Source organism: Phocoena sinus, chromosome 18, assembly GCF_008692025.1.
Source record: "Phocoena sinus isolate mPhoSin1 chromosome 18, mPhoSin1.pri, whole genome shotgun sequence".
Classification (NCBI taxonomy): Eukaryota; Metazoa; Chordata; class Mammalia; order Artiodactyla; family Phocoenidae; genus Phocoena; species Phocoena sinus.
This window is the reverse complement of record NC_045780.1, coordinates 51,997,332-52,014,973: the sequence shown is the minus strand read 5'-3', so window position 1 is coordinate 52,014,973 and position 17,642 is coordinate 51,997,332. Positions and strand designations below refer to the sequence as shown.

At 39.1% G+C, this 17,642-nt stretch overlaps 1 pseudogene; it reads left to right on the top strand.

Annotated features, from left to right (window-relative positions):
- The first annotated feature begins 3,048 nt into the window (after window positions 1-3,048).
- Window positions 3,049-17,043, top strand: LOC116742964 (annotated as a pseudogene).
- The last annotated feature ends 599 nt before the right edge of the window (window positions 17,044-17,642 follow it).

Below are 17,642 nucleotides of genomic sequence, written 5' to 3'. Positions count from 1 at the left end.
GAGGAAAGAAAACTAGATACAATTCTCAATTCCTGAATGCAAAGGAAGAGAATGCTGTACCCCGTAAGCATGACCTTTGCATAAATAAATTACACAGCCCCCAAAGACAGCATCAGAGAGTAGAATTTTCTCATAGAATATGATAGTGGCATTCCCACAATATGGACTAAGTAAATTAGGTGACAACAGTCTTAGAATACAATTCGTAAGCAATGGACAGAAAAGAAAGCAAAATGAGAGTGAGTCAATAGGCTTTCAGTGGCCAACTCAGATAAACGCAAAAAGGGTAAACTATACCTTCTATTTGCTGTAATTAATCTTTTTGTCAATCCCTGCTTGATCTAGGGGTTTGGAAAAGGAAATGATAATTCCCAGGAATCATCATCATTCAAAGCTTCCAGCTTAGGCGGCTTCCCTGAGCAACATCAGAGGTAATTCCAGGAAGATGCAGCAGGGGGAGCCTATGGGACAGTAGGCCTGCTTGGAAGTCTCACTTGGCCTGCAATCCACCACCCCTTCCCTAAGCGCCTATCTCAATCTTTGCAGCAATCCTGACCACTGAAGGAAATAGAATGGTCCCTACACAAGAGGTTCTAAAATCCCTGGAATTCTGGCTGACAGCATTGGGATAGAGTCCCATCTCCCTGTCAGGCTACCTGTCAACCTTTGGCACAGTTACTCATTTTAAGTCTTGATCTACTCATTGTAAAGCTGGGTTGATAGTACCCACCACATGGAGTTGTTTTGAGGATTAAGAGCTCGGTAGAGTACTTCATTTTAGCAAACACTCAGTAAATATTAGCTATTCTGCACATTAGAGTCATATTGGATAATAGTGGAACCCTCTTACAAACTAAGTAACTGAAATTTCTAAGTCCCAATTTCTTGAGTATCTGGCACCTAGCAGGTTTTAAATAAAATGTAATGATTTTTGTGATAATTACAATATGTATTTAATTTTGAAATATATATCCACACATATACATATGTGTGTGTGTATATATATATATATATATATATATGGAGACTAGTAATTGAATTTTCTCAATATGAGTTCTGGAACTTTTCCCTTACAGATTATTTAATTGCAAGTGCATTTTATTATAATATACCAATAACTCATTTGATATATTTTCTTCTGTCTTCATACCCTCTCAAGTGATGATATAATAAGATATACTATTTAATAAGCAGACATGCATTTGACTTAGTCATAAACTAGTGTAATATAAGGTCCCTGCCTCTTAGATCTGACACAAACTGCTCTCTTTAAATGGTAACACAGAATGTTGAGATAAGTCTGGATGTGTAAGCTTACGTTTTGATTCCATTAGCGTGTGCGCAACTCACTGTATTTAAGCTACAGTCTCAAAAGGGATCATCTTTTATCTGCCAAATCTTAAAGACTCCAGACTTCTGAATTCCAGAAATGAGTTCACTGACCTAAATATTTGGAAAGGGGGTAAATGCATTTTCCCCAAAATGGAATAAATCTACCATAGGAAAATTAGCCAGGGAGGGAAAGAGATTACTCTTGCAACAAGCATGGGTGGATTTATACACAGTGCATTAGTCAATGATGTATTTAATGTCTTGAGATAGCCAGAAAAGGTACAGTTGGGCCAGGACTCTGCACACCAAGAGTGTTAAGCAACTGTTTTCAGGACCCAAGTTCTTTGGGCTAAGTGTTGTTGGTTGAGACCAATGCTATGTTTTCATGGTAAACATCCAGATTTTAGGGAACTGTTTGAATTATTTTGCAGATAAATTATAAATCCAGAAGTTGATAACTTCTTCCAATACCAGTGAAAGTCTCCTACATTTAGGACATAATCCCTTCCTGTGCACTAAGTCTGAAAACAATTAGCCACCAGGTGACAGGTGGAATCTTCTAGAAGTGCTACTTTCTTACTACAGTCTTAGGTTACCTCAACATTGGAAGATATTATTCCCATTGCTTTAGTTCTGAAATGACATGTCCTAGAATCATCTGAATGCAAATATTCATGTGCCGTAGATCTCTTCAACCTCGTTATTTAATGGACATTCATGGTTCAAGTACTGCAGATGGAACACAGTTAACCTGGAAACCTGTCAGCTTTGTATTTCAAATCTTGACACTCCCACCAATTATGGGTTTCTCCCATGCCCCAGGCAACCACCCCCTTTCCTTTCCCTAAAGAAGGTTTTCATCAGGCATAGGTGGCTGTCAGAAGCAGGTATTTAATCCTAGTCTATTCATATATTATTTTTCCAAGAAAAAATTACTCACATTATAATCCTTTGTTAAATAGCCTAATAACCGAAAAAATCATTTAAACAAATAATTGTGACATTTTTTATATAATAGGAAGAACACTGGGTTTGAGTTTAAAAAATTGGAATTCAAATTCTACTTCTAGCTCTGGCAGGATTGCGACCTTGGGTTAGTCTCTTAGTTCCAATTCTTTGTTTACTAATTCATTCATTCACTAAAAACCCAATTTACAATGCCCAGTTGCTATTCTAGACTTAGTTGTACAGGAGAGAAGTAAAGAGACAAATTTCCTACTCCTTTGGACCTTACAATTACAAAGACAAGAAAGACATCTAAGAAATACAACATCAGGTATGGTAAGTGCCATGATGAAAAGTATAGCAATGTAAGCAGTCTAGTCTCCCAGGAGGTAGCATTTGAAAGGGAAGTAAACAGACGTGAATGAAGTGAAGATAGGAATGTCTAGGGGAAGAATAACTTCGGATTTCCAGGAATAGGAAGTAGCAGAAATGCATCCATGTCTAAGGAAAAGCGAGAAGTCCTGGTAGGGGAGGTAGAGTGAGTGTGGGAGGTGTGGGCAGAAGATTGGAGGGCAGGGCTAGCGTGAATCACGTGGTGCCTGGAGACTCAGGGAAGGATTTGAGTTTCATTCCACGTATGATGAGAAGCCATGGGAGTGACCTGAGTGAGTAGCGTTCCTAAATCATCGTTTTGGGCGATGGGTGGAGAATGGATTCCTGGGGTCCGCGGTGGAAACAGAGGGATAGGGATTTGTTAAACAAAACGTGAAAATGCCGTGCACACTTTGTGTTGATCTTGAAGTTAGAGCTGACAGTGAGTAAGTTGAAGCAAGGAATGATTTCTTTGTCAGTGAACTCAGCTGTCATCAAACACTTGTCTCTTTTCTCCAATGATGCTGTCCCAGGACCTTTTGATTCTTGGGTCTCAGCTGTTTATCCAAGGAAGGTGTTAAATACCTTCCAAAGGCTGGTCTTATAATCCTGGCCACGCTCTGCCCCTGTGCCTACCAGAAGACGACTCTAAATGATTTTCTTACATGAGTATCATCCCTGGAAATTCTGCACTCGGCTCCTCTGGGCTTTATCTATGCCTATATTTTTCGGGTATGTATCATGCCATAGGTATAATTTAGTGTTTCTTTTTCTTTATATTTACATATATGGCACAATTTCGTGAGTTCTCTTTCTTTTGTATATATACATTTTAAAAGTACTACCCTGTGTCATGCTGCAAATTGCATCGTGCTTCTAACAATACATCTAGGAGAAAGTTCTAGGAATAAATCTATGGCCTATTCCTTTTAACTTCTGCAATACATCCCACAATTCGAATATACCATAAATTGTTCAGCTCTTTCCATTTACATAAAATTTCTCTTTTGTATTTCTGTTAAGGCTCAGGCTGCAAAAAACACCCTCATCTATGATTACCTGTTCACATGAAAACATCAGTGTCTTACTCTAGAATAATTGCCAAAAGTGAAATTGCTAGTCATATGCTATGTGCACTTTAATTGGATAGAAACAAACTGATCACAAAGTAGAACTAATTTATAGTTTTACCAGCAGAGTACTTACCTATGCATTGGCCAAGACTTTGACTGACTGACTGATTGATTGACTGACTGATTTAGTTAGTTATTGCCATTCTAGCAAGTGAAAAGGGCTAGCTCAGTTTTGGTCCAAATATCGATAGTTTCCCTTATTCCTAGAAAACTTGACTAGCTTTCCACATTCTTATTGATCATTTGTAATTCCATATTTGTCAGTTATCTGTTTAATTCTTTAACCATTTTTTCTATCTTGTTGTCTTTTTCTTATATATTTGTGAAAGTTATATGTTTTAAATATTAATTCTTTGTCTATTATATATTCTGCTAATATTTTCTCCTGGTTTATTTTTCTTTTAACAGTCTTAGCGTGTCTTTTGTCACATAAAATCTTGAAATTCTGATTTAAAGAATCAAATTTGTCTTTTTCATTTATGGTGCTTCCATTATAACTTTGTTTATAGTTTTTTTGTTTTAAGCCATCCCTACCCCAGTTAATATGTACATGTTTCTGTGTTTGCTTCTTGGATTTGTTTGTCAGTTTATTCATTTATTAATATATCTAGTATTTATAGTCAGATATTTAAGCCATTTTCAATGCATTTTTACTAATAGTGAGGAGTAAAAGTCTACAAATAATTTTCCAAATTCAAAGTTAATTGTCTCAAAACTGTTTTATTGGATTGTTCACCCTTTCTACCCAGATTTTCAAACTTTCACCTTGCCTATATACTAGATTTCTACATACACATGGATCCATTTTCAGATTTTAATTTGTCCATTGATGTAATTACCATCGAGTTCCCCCTCCTCCACTTTCTTGAGACTCACATAGACAACTGTGTTAATATGCTTTGGGTTGCAAGGAGTGGAAAACTCAATTGAAATAGATAAACAATTAGAGGTTAAGTGTTGAAAAGTCTGTTAAATTGAAAAGTCACTGAAAAAGTCCAGAAGTAGGGTTAGATTCATTCCAGACCTGGTCTAGTGCCTCGTGTGATGTGATTAGGAAATAGTTTCTTAGCTACAAATAGCTTCTCTCTCTCCACTTCACAGCTTTGCTTCATTAGTGCTGACTCCATTCTTGGCAGCCCCCTTGCCATGGTACTGAAAGGTGAGAAAGAAAAATCTGTGTCCAGAACTTCCAGAAAAAGTCTGTGAAGTTTACTATTAAGGAATCCTTGAATTAAACTCCATCCTCAGGAGGGTAGGGAAAGTCAGAATGAAGGCTGCAAATGGGATAAGGCTGGGTATTCATCTCAACACAGATTTTTTGCTTGAGCAACTGGGTGGAATGATGGTGCCTTTTATTGATATAAAGGATATGATATGGGGAAGATTCCAGGAAGAAAGTGTGGGAGTTGGGGACAGTGAAAGATCAGGAGTTTATCTTAGATGGGCTCATGTGAAATGCTTGTGAGGTATCTAAATGGACTTATCAAGTAGGCAGCTGGATATATGAGTCAAACTTAGGGGAAAGTTTTGGGCTAGAAATATAAATATGGGGTTCATCCTGGATTTATATTTTACAGATGAAATATAATGCTATGGAAATAGATAAAATCTAGGAAGAGAATTTAGAGAGAAATCAGAAGAAGGCCTAGGACTTACCTTTGAGGAACTCTAGAGTTTAGAAGTTAGAGAAAGGAAGGCATGCTATAAAAGAGCCTGAGAATGTGTCTTCAGTAAATCAGAAGTTAAACTACGAGTGTGAGGCCAGAGTCTAGGAGTATCTCAATACATAAAGCAGGTAATCTAAAATATGGGCACACATTCATGCGCCTCCAGACAAGAGGGGCAAATAATAATTAACTAATTCCTATGTGGACATTGACATACATTCCTTTAAAACTCTTGATAAAAGTATGTTAGAGGGCACATAGATGCCCTCGGTGAGGGAGCATCGTTTTGGAATCAGAGAGACCAGTGACTGCCTAACCTTGGTCAAGCTCCTCAATACCTTGAAGCTCTCATTTTACCATGTGCTAAATGGAACCCATCTACTTCATAGGGTTACTGTGAAGGTGGATTATAAGACATACATGAATCCCTGATAGATGTTTTATTTTCTGCTCCTCACTAGGAATAGGAAATAAAGGGGTAGGAGATGCACTGGGGAGAGTAGGTCTGCATATCCATGTCTAGATATCGTTTGATGGAGAGGTTAATAGTTCTCTAATCCCCATAGTAGGGCTTCATTGAGGATATGGCTTGTCAGAAGCTGTTTACACGGCAGGAAGGACATGGCCTGGCCCCGCTGTTCCCTCTCAACCTTTTGAAGTCTTTGCTTCTCCTATTTCTCCCACACACAATAACTATAGAAGTCATTTCACATTTCAGTGTGATTTCTAATCATTTCAATCAGGTCTAAAGGAACTACGGTGTCTATCCCTAGGGGATATCTTCTACATCTTGAGTGCATGTCTGAGCTTCTCTTGACTCCAGCTTGTTTAAACATTGCCTTCTCCAGCTCCATATTCTGCTGTGGCAGTGTTTTATATTTCTTATTCTTCTAACGATTGCTTTTCTCAATGACTTCTTCATGCATTAGTAGACTTTTGGGCACAGATGGTGCTTTGACAAGTAATCTAATCTCCCATCACTTTGAGTTACTTCACAACTCCAGGGTTACAAGATACTTTTGCTTGGACTTAGTCTTTTAGAATATTTTGACATTACAAAACACTGAAAAGTATATTGTACCAAACAATGCTGTCCTCAGTATGGAGATCAACCAAATGACCTAATGTGTCCTGCCAGTTTTTAACTTCTATGCTATCTTACAGCATGGAATCTATTCATAACATAATAGTCCTTTATATGAAGAAATGAATATATCATCTAATTCTTTATTTCCATTTTGAACCACAATGTAGCTTCTGATTAAACCACGCATTTAAGTTAGAAAACAGATGAATATCCTTCAATATCTGCTATAGTCCTTTGATTAAAAGGTAGAATGGAAATTGATGAGGTCTATTCATTTTATAATTATCTGAGTTTCTCTTGTGGAGGCAGTAAAAAGAGAACAGCACATAGGCTCCTCCTCTTCTAAGTCATACTTATCTTTCATCAAAACCTTTCAGCCAGTTTAAAATCAAATCTAAAATCAGTGAATCATCTGATATCTTTTGTTTCAGTACATCAGTCCCACTTGTTCCACTAGAGACAGTGTATGAATAATATGCTGTTTTATCATTATCAGGATTTAATTATACCAAGCACTTCAGATCTTCAAAGATATTTATCACTGTCAATTACAATGATATAATTACAAACAACAGAATCTGACTGATCTGGAGGAATTTTCCTGCCAACAGTTTAATTTTGTAAGTATTTTCCAAGAAGTTTAAGAAATTCTTCATTCAGATTTTGAAGGAAAAAATACATTGACTTTCTTGGTTTGCTGTTCTATACATTAACAGCAAGAAAAAACTAAATTCCATGCATTGCCAAATGGTATAGTTGATCTGTGAAGAGCACCCATTTGTCTTTTAGGACAAATGCTCATCCTAAAATCTGGTTCCCAGGGGAGCCCCTGACAGATGGCAATATGGTTAGACATACATCCATGAGCAGTAGTTATTTACTGGATGATTTTCATCAAAGTCATAAAAAGAAAACTATCACAGATGATTAAAAATGCTATCATGGTGTGTTAATAATTTTTAATAGACTTTTTTTTTTTTTTGCGGTACGCGGGCCTCTCACCGCTGTGGCCTCTCCCGTTGACGGCCTCTCCCGTAGCGGAGCACAGGCTCCAGACGCGCAGGCTCAGCGGCCGTGGCTCACGGGCCCAGCCGCTCCGCGGCATGTGGGATCCTTCCGGACTGGGGCACGAACCAGTGTTCCCTGCATCGGCAGGCGGACTCTCAACCACTGCGCCACCAGGGAAACCCTAGACTTTATTTTTTAAAGCAGTTTTAGGTTCCCAGCAAAATTGAGTGGCAGGCACAGAGATTTCCCATTAATAGTTTTTTACACCATCTGAGACTGGACAATCAAAAATGTAAAAGCAAGGCTGCCTTTCTAAGTGAACTACAATTAGTAAATTTATTCAATGGCAAGGAAAGGAGTAAAAGTAGATATAATTGACCCAAATGCTCCAGTTGGAGGCCTCCTCATCCACTTGCACGGCTGAGCAGGTTAACCCCATTTAGCAGCTGGAATACATCCAGCGGTCAGCCTAGGCCTTGGGCAAGTGGCTGATTTACTGGGAGGAAGGGTGAGATAAACGGTAGCCAGGCTAAATGAAGAGGAGCAGCGCTTCCCTTGTGGCGCAGTGGTTGAGAGTCCGCCTGCCGACGCAGCGGACACTGGTTCGTGCCCCGGTCCGGGAAGATCCCACATGCTGCGGAGCGGCTGGGCCCGTGAGCCATGGCCGCTGAGCCTGTGCGTCCGGAGCCTGTGCTCCACAACGGGAGAGGCCACAACAGTGAGAGGCCCGCGTACCGCAAAATAAATAAATAAATAAAAGAGGAGCAAAGGAAGGTCTTCAGGGGCTGTGAAAACCCAACACCAGAATCATAAGATTTCCAGATCATTCCAGCCAGGGATATTTTAGGTAAAGGTTTTATGAATCATTCTGTAGTTTTGGTCTATTCTGACACTCCAACCACCTTGCAAATAGAGGGCTTCCTAGAATCCTGAATAAAGTACCTCAAGCCTTTACTTCTAATCTCTTTAGGACCTTGAACTTCAGAGTAGATCCACTCAGTGTTGCTAGTAAGACTCAGTAAGACTCCTGTGATCCAGAGCTCCCTTCTTTCTTCAACCGTATCAGATTTGACCAAAGAGGAAACTCAGTGGAAGTAGGGTCATCACAACCTGCCATGGGAAATCAGAGAAACTCAGTGTTTTGGTGACTGGCACAGATGGTGTTTATATGAGTAAAATGTTTACATTTTATTACTTTTTTCTTTCACATGACCACAATTCCAACGCCGAGCATTTTCTTATCCTTGATTTAAAAATTACTCAACTAGAGTTGATTAGTAGTCTAATTTTTCTCTTTATTTTACCTGCAGAAGAGAAAAATTCTCCCCATTTCTCACTCAGTTTTCCAGGGCATGTGGAAAGGCCTGAGAAATGGCAAATCTGAGTGCCAAAAGCCCATCTTCACATGGTCTAGATTCATAAATACTTCAGAAAAATTAACAACTTATAAAAGCAAGAAGCTGCTGCTCCTCAAGTTGTTCTTTCTTAAAACCACTTAGGCAGTAATCCAGAGAAGATTAATTTCAAATCCCTCTGTTTTTTTAAAAGCACAAGTTATGAAGCACTATAAATAATCTTCTGATATGTCCTAATAAATGTATAAAATTAGTGTACCTCCAAGGCCTAAATGTTCTTTGCATTTATGCTGATTTACCACATTTTCTCATGACTGCATATCACTACTCATAAATGACTGCATATTTATCAAAATCTATCATGCATATCTATCATAAGTCTAATCTGAATGTAGCACATCTTCCTAAAACACAAAACAGTATTTCTAAGATGCATATTTAATCGTGTTAATTCTCTGCATAAAAATCTTTAGTGACTTTCCTCCATGCCTGTAAGTATTATACTAAATCTTCACATGATTTTTCCAGCTATAATCAGAACCATATCTACCACCCTGGCTTTATATTCCTTTTCCTACAGTCCATGTGTCCTGGACAGCTGACAACTGTTTCTTTTCCAAACTTGCTCTGGCCCGTTCAAGCTCTCTGCTTTGGCTCAAACTCTTCCTTCTGATTTCTAATTTCCTTTCCCATGGCTATACTCCCAGCTATCAATATCCTTACCATCAGTGTCTTTCAAAACCTACCAATGCCTTCAGGTTCAATTTAAGTATCACCTCTTTGGAAACGTTTGCTCCCAGTGTGTCCCAACCAGAAGTGATGTTACTGAGTCCAAGCTTGTACTGCTCACTGCACGACAGGCCAATAAATCGAAGGATGAATTGTTGGGGCAAGGAATAGCGACTTTATTCAGAAAGCCAGCAGACCGAGAAGATGGTGGACTAGTGTCCCAAAGAACCATCTTGCCTGGGTTTGGATGCTAGTTTCTTTTATAGAACAAAGAGGGGGAGGTGAGGAGGTAAAGTAAAAAAGGCAGTTAGTTGTTGCAAATATTTCCTGGTTCTGCCCAGACTCCAGAGGGGATGTGTTAATTTCTTCTTTCCTATAGACATTTACAGGTGGGCCCGGTCAGGATTTTTCCCGTGAGCTAAACAAAAGTATTTTAGCTTAACACTCAGGCATGGGCAGCAGAGTTCCGGAGATGGGCCATTATGTGTACATTAAGCTATAGGCAACATCCCTTTAGTGATTAACTTGTAGCAAAGGCAATACAATACAAAGCTTAAAGTAAAAGAGGCAGATCCAGTATGGAGTCAGACTTGTTCTTCCCTATTACAGTAATATTGTCATCCTTTGGATTGCCACAACAGTTGGTTCCTACATCTCTGATGTCATTTATCACTCTGCACAACTTTGTAATTATTTGTGTACACATTGGTTGACATAGCCCCTCATCTCATAGAGCATGGCATCCACAGTAGGCCCTAGCTGAGCTTGTCTTGATTTTAATTGACAGTATAATTAAGAACTAAAGCTCTGAGGCTGTATTAACATTCTAAAAGACTTTGGTCCAATGTTAAAATATTTTTTAAAAAAATATATTCAAATTTTGTCATACTTGGTAGTGACAAAGAAAGTCTTTACCAGGGCTACATTTGAAGACAAAGGCGCCCAATAAAACAACAGCAACAACAAAAAATAGAGTAATTACAGAGTTTAATAAGAAACGCTCCCTGAAAATTAAAAAAAGCATTACAAAGTTTACACCCAGTTAGTGAGTAAAGGGAAAATCATATGTGTACAAGGACCCCTCAGGTGCCACCAGCCTCTTAGGCTGGCTCTTCCCACTCTATCTGCCCTGGTTTCCTGAGGAAACACTTCCAATATGAACTGCCCTAATGCTATCTGGCCCTATTAGAAGTTGGAAGGCATTGTAAAAGTTTCAAATGTTCCTAATATAATCAATATCCGGGTTGCATTTACATTGAGGCTTGCTATCTGTTAGAACCTTTATACCTTGGATTCCTTTAGTAATTATACAGTAGCTTCCACTTAGAAGTTGATTCCTCCCTTTCAGTTTACTTACACCAAAAGCAGTATGCTGGTTCTGCATACATGGATTGAACCAACTGAAGATATAAAAAATTCAAAAAAAATTCCAGAAAGTTCCAAAAGCAAAATTTGAATCTTCCACACACTGACAACTATTTACATAGCATTTCCATTGCATTTATAACTATTTACATAGCATTTACATTGTATTAGTTATTATAAGTAATCTAGAGGTGATTTAAAGCGTATGGGAGAAATTTCATAATGCCTGCCACCTAGAAAGCTCTTAGAACACTTGCTTTGGGGGTTGATTTTTAGTTTTGTTGTTGTTGTTTTAATGAAAAGGGGCATTCCTTTTCTGTTTTCTGCCCTTATAAAAAAATTAAATTTAAGTAAAAATTAAAGTATGTATATAGGTTAGATGTATATAGGTTATATGCAAATACAACACCATTTCATATAAGGGATTTGAGCATCCATGGATTTTGGTACTGGGGGAAGGTGTGTGTGGGGATACTGGAACTAATGTCCCCCACCCCATAGCAAGTGACAGCTGTATTAAGTAGTACTAAGTAAGGCTGGAAGTATGGGGAAATTCCCACTGTCATTAAAAGCATTCTGGCCTATACTTAAGCCTGGAGACATCTTACCTCCCAATAAAGCTTGCCCTGCCCCTAACTTTTCCTCCTCTACCCTTTTAGAAGCACAATGCCTAGTGTTTATTTTTCCCAGCCTTGAAGCCTAGGATCCATCTCAGAAATATTAAGGAGATAAGAGTAACCTATAAAATCTCTAAAGATACTCTTAAATTTACAGCAAACAATGGACTATTTACTTGCCTTATCTGAGAATGGGTGTTCCCTTTAGTTCATTAGAGAGAAGCCTGGGGCAGAGGAAATTTACACAAGGGACTCTGGGCCTCCCAAATCTCCTAGGAAGTGGCCAGACATTCAGGGCACCAGCCCCTCTGACCTCTGCCAGTCCAGCCAGATTCTAAACACAACATATTGTTTCAAATAAGACCCTCCCTCTTTTTACCGAAACTACACATTTTGTTATAACTTAAACAAGACGAATGTAGGTGGAACAGGTAGACGCAATAAGACTGTTGCATCATTCAGATGTGGAAATAAATAAAGACCACCCAAACAGAATATGCTGAGGCTGTTCATCTGGAGGTTGCTGTAGGGACAGAGTCAGCCACCGTCCGGTCCCTAGAACTTGGCAGAGATTCAGAGGGAGGCAGGCAGGGGAGAGGGAAAGTTTCTTGATAAAACAAGGAAGGCTTCAGGTATGCTCTGAAAGTTTTTTGTTGTTTTTTTTTGTGGTACACGGGCCTCTCACTGTTGTGGCCTCTCCCGCTGCGGAGTACAGGCTCCGGACGCGCAGGCTCAGAGGTCATGGCTCACAGGCCGAGCTGTTCTGCAGCATGTGGGATCTTCCCGGACCGGGGCACGAACCCGCGTCCCCTGCATCAGCAGGCGGACTCTCAACCACTGCGCCACCAGGGAAGCCCCTACTCTGCAAGTTTTTGAAATGGGGAAGCTGGAGGTGGGCTAACTAGAAGTGGGGCATCCTATGCGATTAGTTTGGGGAGCATATTTGGCTTTTTCTGGTTGACCTTGAGATGGAAGCAGTGACAAAAATTAAGGAAGCTGGCCTTTATTGAGCCAAGTCCTGGCTGTTTGGGACCAAATGCTACAGAAGTTGTGGTTTGTTTTCCTGGGCGGGTTGCTGTAAAGGTTGTAGATCAGAGCTCTATTCTCCGTGTGGCCTGGCCATTTTCTGTTTGTACATTCAGTCTCTCACAGGATTTTTGTTGTTGTTCATTTTTAAATCATTTAAAAATAAAATAAATATCTAGGAAATCATCGAAAGCTTAAGAGTAGAAACAAACTGTAAACTTGTCTCTGGATATTAACTCTAGAACCAGGCATATTCTCAGCCCTCAGGAGGTTCTTCTCATTTAAAATGTTTGCCTTCAAAGGAAATTTAAAAAACACTACCATGTAGTCATTAAAAACCAGAAGTTGCCAACGTTCGTAAAGTTAAAAGTCATCAACAGTAATCGTTATTAATATATTCCTCTTTTACCATGAATTAGCTCTGTGGTCACTAGCGACTGGATAATTTTCTTTCTCTGTAAATGTTAATAAGTGACTAGCACAACTTTCTCCCTGAGTGTAGTATTAGTCTATCTTGCCCATTGCCCCCTGCCCTGAAAACTCCAGTTTATTATTCCATCAGCACCTCAGTAAAGATGTGACCAAGGAGCCTCCCTTCCAATCCCAATTAGGCAAATTCATTAGGTTCAATCTCTATGCTACCAATTTTGATATATATTTCTAATAATATATCTTTTTTTTTCATTTTTTTTTTTTTTTGTGTGGTATGCGGGCCTCTCACTGTTGTGGCCTCTCCCGTTGCGGAGCACAGGCTCTGGACGCGCAGGCTCAGCGGCCATGGCTCACGGGCCCAGCCCCTCTGCGGCATGTGGGATCTTCCCGGACCGGGGCACGAACCCGTGTCCCCTGCATCGGCAGGCAGACTCTCAACCACTGCACCACCAGGGAAGGTATTTAACTATTATGTCTTAATTGCCTCCACATTTTTGCCTATGTCCAAGTCATCTTTGTGCTCCTAGCATTTGGAGTATGTTGAATGAATGATTAAATGAAACAAGCAAGTCAAGCAAATCTTTGTAAAGTTGGAATTCTGGTAGTCAATCTTGAGGTTGATTGGGATGACGCTTTTGGGAACACATTACAGGATACCAATACAATATGATGCAAAATGTGAAACAAAGATTTTGCATTATTTACTCATTTATCCATCAAATATTATTAAGAGCTGTTTCATGTTAGCTACTGTGCTAGGAACTGGGAAAATATTAATAAACAAAATACAGGTGAATTATATTTAGAAAAATCTCTTCTTGGAAGGGTCTACCTTCCATCTCTGTCCACAGAGTTCCATTTCCATGAATTTGATAGTGAACCAAGACCAGGTGGGTGACAACATGTTGAAATTCCCATATTGTATTTTTTCTCTCCTTCAGTATCTACAGTGTGTAGACATGAACCTAATGAACATTCAGTCAATGTGTGCTGAACTGCATTTCTATCACTATTTGTCCACTAAAGTGACTCCAATGCTCTGACCATCCAAGACTTAGAAGAGAGGCTACTTTTTCTCTCCTTCTTTGGCTCCCACCATTTCAAGTGCAGACAATAGCTTTCATTTTCCTGGTATGCAAAATTGTGAGTAAAGGGACTTGTAGTGTCAAATCAATTGGGTAAAATTAAGGGGGGGAGGGATCCGAAATATGATAACACTAGAAAATTCTGTAGAAGTGAAGACTGCATTTCCCAGTTATGAGACAGCCTGGTATTGGGGATATGATGTCTAACTTTAAAAGCAGGGTTGTAGTTCTTACCTCTCTCTCATGTAATGGTATGATCTTGGACAAGATGCTTCAGCTTTCCCAGTCTTAATTTCCTCATATGTAACAGGCGAAGATTATAAAGATTAATTTCAAAGTCAACAGTATTGCTCTAGGCAAAAATCTGACCAAAGCTTCTAGACTATCTCAGTTCTGTGGGCCTGATACTCATCGTAGGGTTTAATAGTCTTCCTCAAGGCAGTCCTAACTTATGCGTGTTCCCAAGCAGGGTGCTGATGGGTGACAAGAGTTTTTCCTGAGATCCACATGGTCAAGATGTTGGCCATATTGTTTTGTCCCACCCTGGATAGTTCTCATGATATGCTTTATTCCTCTACCTCTCATCCGGAAATAAATGAGGAAAGAGAATAACTATGTGGAAATAACTTTGAAGTAGATGATGTCCCTTTTCCACTCTAAGAAAAAGGCTCTCTCAATTCAGTTTTTTACGGCCCTCAACCTGTCACTGACTTTTTCTCCTTAAATTTCAGGTATAGTTTCACTTTTACATATGAAAGGCTGAGTCTCCAAATTCAAGATTATTGACTTAACTGAACAGTAACCTGGCTTCTACAGGTTTAAACATGTGATCTGTCCGGATGCTTCAAAAAGTTTCACATAGGTCTTCTCTGGTGGCGCAGTGGTTGAGAGTCCGCCTGCCGATGCAGGGGACACGGGTTCGTGCCCCAGTCCAGAAGGATCCCACATGCCGCGGAGCGGCTGGGCCCGTGAGCCACGGCCGCTGAGCCTGCGCGTCTGGAGCCTGTGCTCCGTATCAGGAGAGGTTGCAACAGTGAGAGGCCCGTGTACCGCAAAAAAAAAAAAAAAAAAAAAAAAGTCTCACATATACACATATCTTCCAATTCCATCCCCACTAATATATTTTATGTTTTTCTTAAATATATATTGAATATTTAAGGACTGATCCTTAAAATAAGGCAGGGAGGATCATTTCTTTACTTCTTACGTAACTCACGCCTCCTCTTCCTCCCAAATTGCCTAGTAAAAATCCCTTACATAGCACATGCCATAATGCCTAGCTCCCCTAACAGACTATGAGTTTTACAGGGTAGGCTCTGTGTCTTAGAGATATTAGATTCATCACCTAACACATAATTTGAGTTGTTGAATAAACAACTGAATGGATGAATGAATATGTGAGTCTCCTAACAACAAGGGCTTTTAAGAATATTTATATAACTGATCTGCCACTGTAAATTTACGTCTATATGTGATGGGTGGGACCATCAGGCAACTTGGAATTTAAAACAGAATTATTGTGAAACTTTGCATTTGGATCGAAGAGAAAATGAAGTGCTGGGAATTGAGAGAAAGGAACAGACATAAATCTTCTGTCATCATCAGAGCAACACAAACTTCAGCTTAATGCACTGTAAAATGGCAGAGAGGTTGCCTTCAGTCATGACCTCAATTACCTGGCTTTAGAATAATCTTAGAATGAGAGAAATAATGAATCTTGGTTCACATTTCTGAGGCTCTAAAGAAAGCAATGGAGGGCTTCCCTGGTGGCGCAGTGGTTGAGAGTCCGCCTGCCGATGCAGGGGACACGGGTTCGTGCCCCAGTCCGGGAAGATCCCACATGCCGCGGAGCGGCTGGGCCCGTGAGCCATGGCCACTGAGCCTGCGCGTCTGGAACCTGTGCTCCGCAACGGGAGAGGCCACAACAGTGAGAGGCCGGCGTACCAAACAAAAAAAAAAAAGAAAAAAAAAAGCAATGGAAAGTTAACATTTATTGAATGTCTACTGTAGACAAGGTACCAGATTTTTTGACCTTTCATGTGTGAACTTGTATTTAACTTAATCTTTACAACACTGAGAGGTGAAATTAGTTAATATCATTATTCTACATGAAAAGCTAGTGAAAGTTATATTTTAAAGTCTCTTTAAGATGCTAATAATATTCTAACCTCTTCCACAATTTTATACTTTGGACTGTGAAGGAGATGAGAACAATAGATAGCCATAGCTTTCTTCCAACTTGATACTAAAGCTACAGAAATAAAAGGTTATCTTCTTACACAGGGAGTGATACAGCTTGGAATATTTAAAATGGCTTTAAATGTACCAAAAGGTTTTAGAGTTAATACATTAAGAATTGTTATTTATACTAATTTTCTCCTTAATTTCATTATCTATCCACAAAAAATCTTTTAATAATGGTTTTTCTCCATCTGTAAAACATGTAAGATGTCAGAAATGCCTGGAATTTGGGCATTGGACTTATGAATGTACAGGAAAAAGAAAGTACCTACATAGGCCTTCAAGAAGAGCAGAACTAAAGAAAGCTTTAAAAGAAAAAGAAAACAGATTATTATTACAAGAAAGCGTTGGAGAAACTACTGTAGAAAGAAAGACCAAGAAAAAAAGGTCTAAGAGTGTAACCAGTTCCAGTAGCAATAGCAGTGACAGTTCAGCCAGTGATTCTTCATCAGAGTGAAGAGCCGTCTACCTCGTCCTCCTCAGAGGACAGTGACTCTGATGAAAGCTCCAGTTCATCATCTTTAGCCTCCTCCACAAGCTCTTCCTCGTCCTCTGATGCAGAAGAGATTCCAGCTCTTCTAGTAATAGCAGCAGCAGCACAGAGAGTAGCTCTGAGGATGAACCACCAAAGAAGAAGAAAAAGAAATAGAATTGTTCCATCCATATTGGACTGATGGACTAAAAACATCAGTGTGATTCTCAGAAGGGAATTTAGAGTGTGTTAAGACCAAATAGGTTAACTGATCAAAATTTTTAGAGTTCAAAAGTTTCTAAATGTTTTACATTGTAAGAGCATAAAGAGTATTAATAATGGATTATATATATAAAGACTTTTTTATTTTAGGGGTGAATCTTGTTTTTCTTTTTTATCTTTAAAATATATCTCTAAAATTAATCAAAGCTGAAATCTAGTAAATCTTTCTGTGATGAAACCTATCTCTTCTCCCTGGGAAATAAATGCCATACTTTTTTATATGTGTGTGCTATGTACCAGACATGTTTGCAGGAGAGTGCCTCAGAATATCTATCTGGCAGTGAATTTCTAATGCTTTTGGCTGTATGTTATTATGTAAGATTAAATACCTCTATAAACAGAGTTTTCCTACTGTTAATAAATGTGCTCTATTTTTATGTTTGTGTTCAGAAAGTTGTTCTGACTTCTTGTCCTAAATGAAAAGTTCAAGGAATCTATTTATAAATGTATACCTTTTGGATGGTACAAGTTTCAAGTTACTGTGTTGTATCTTT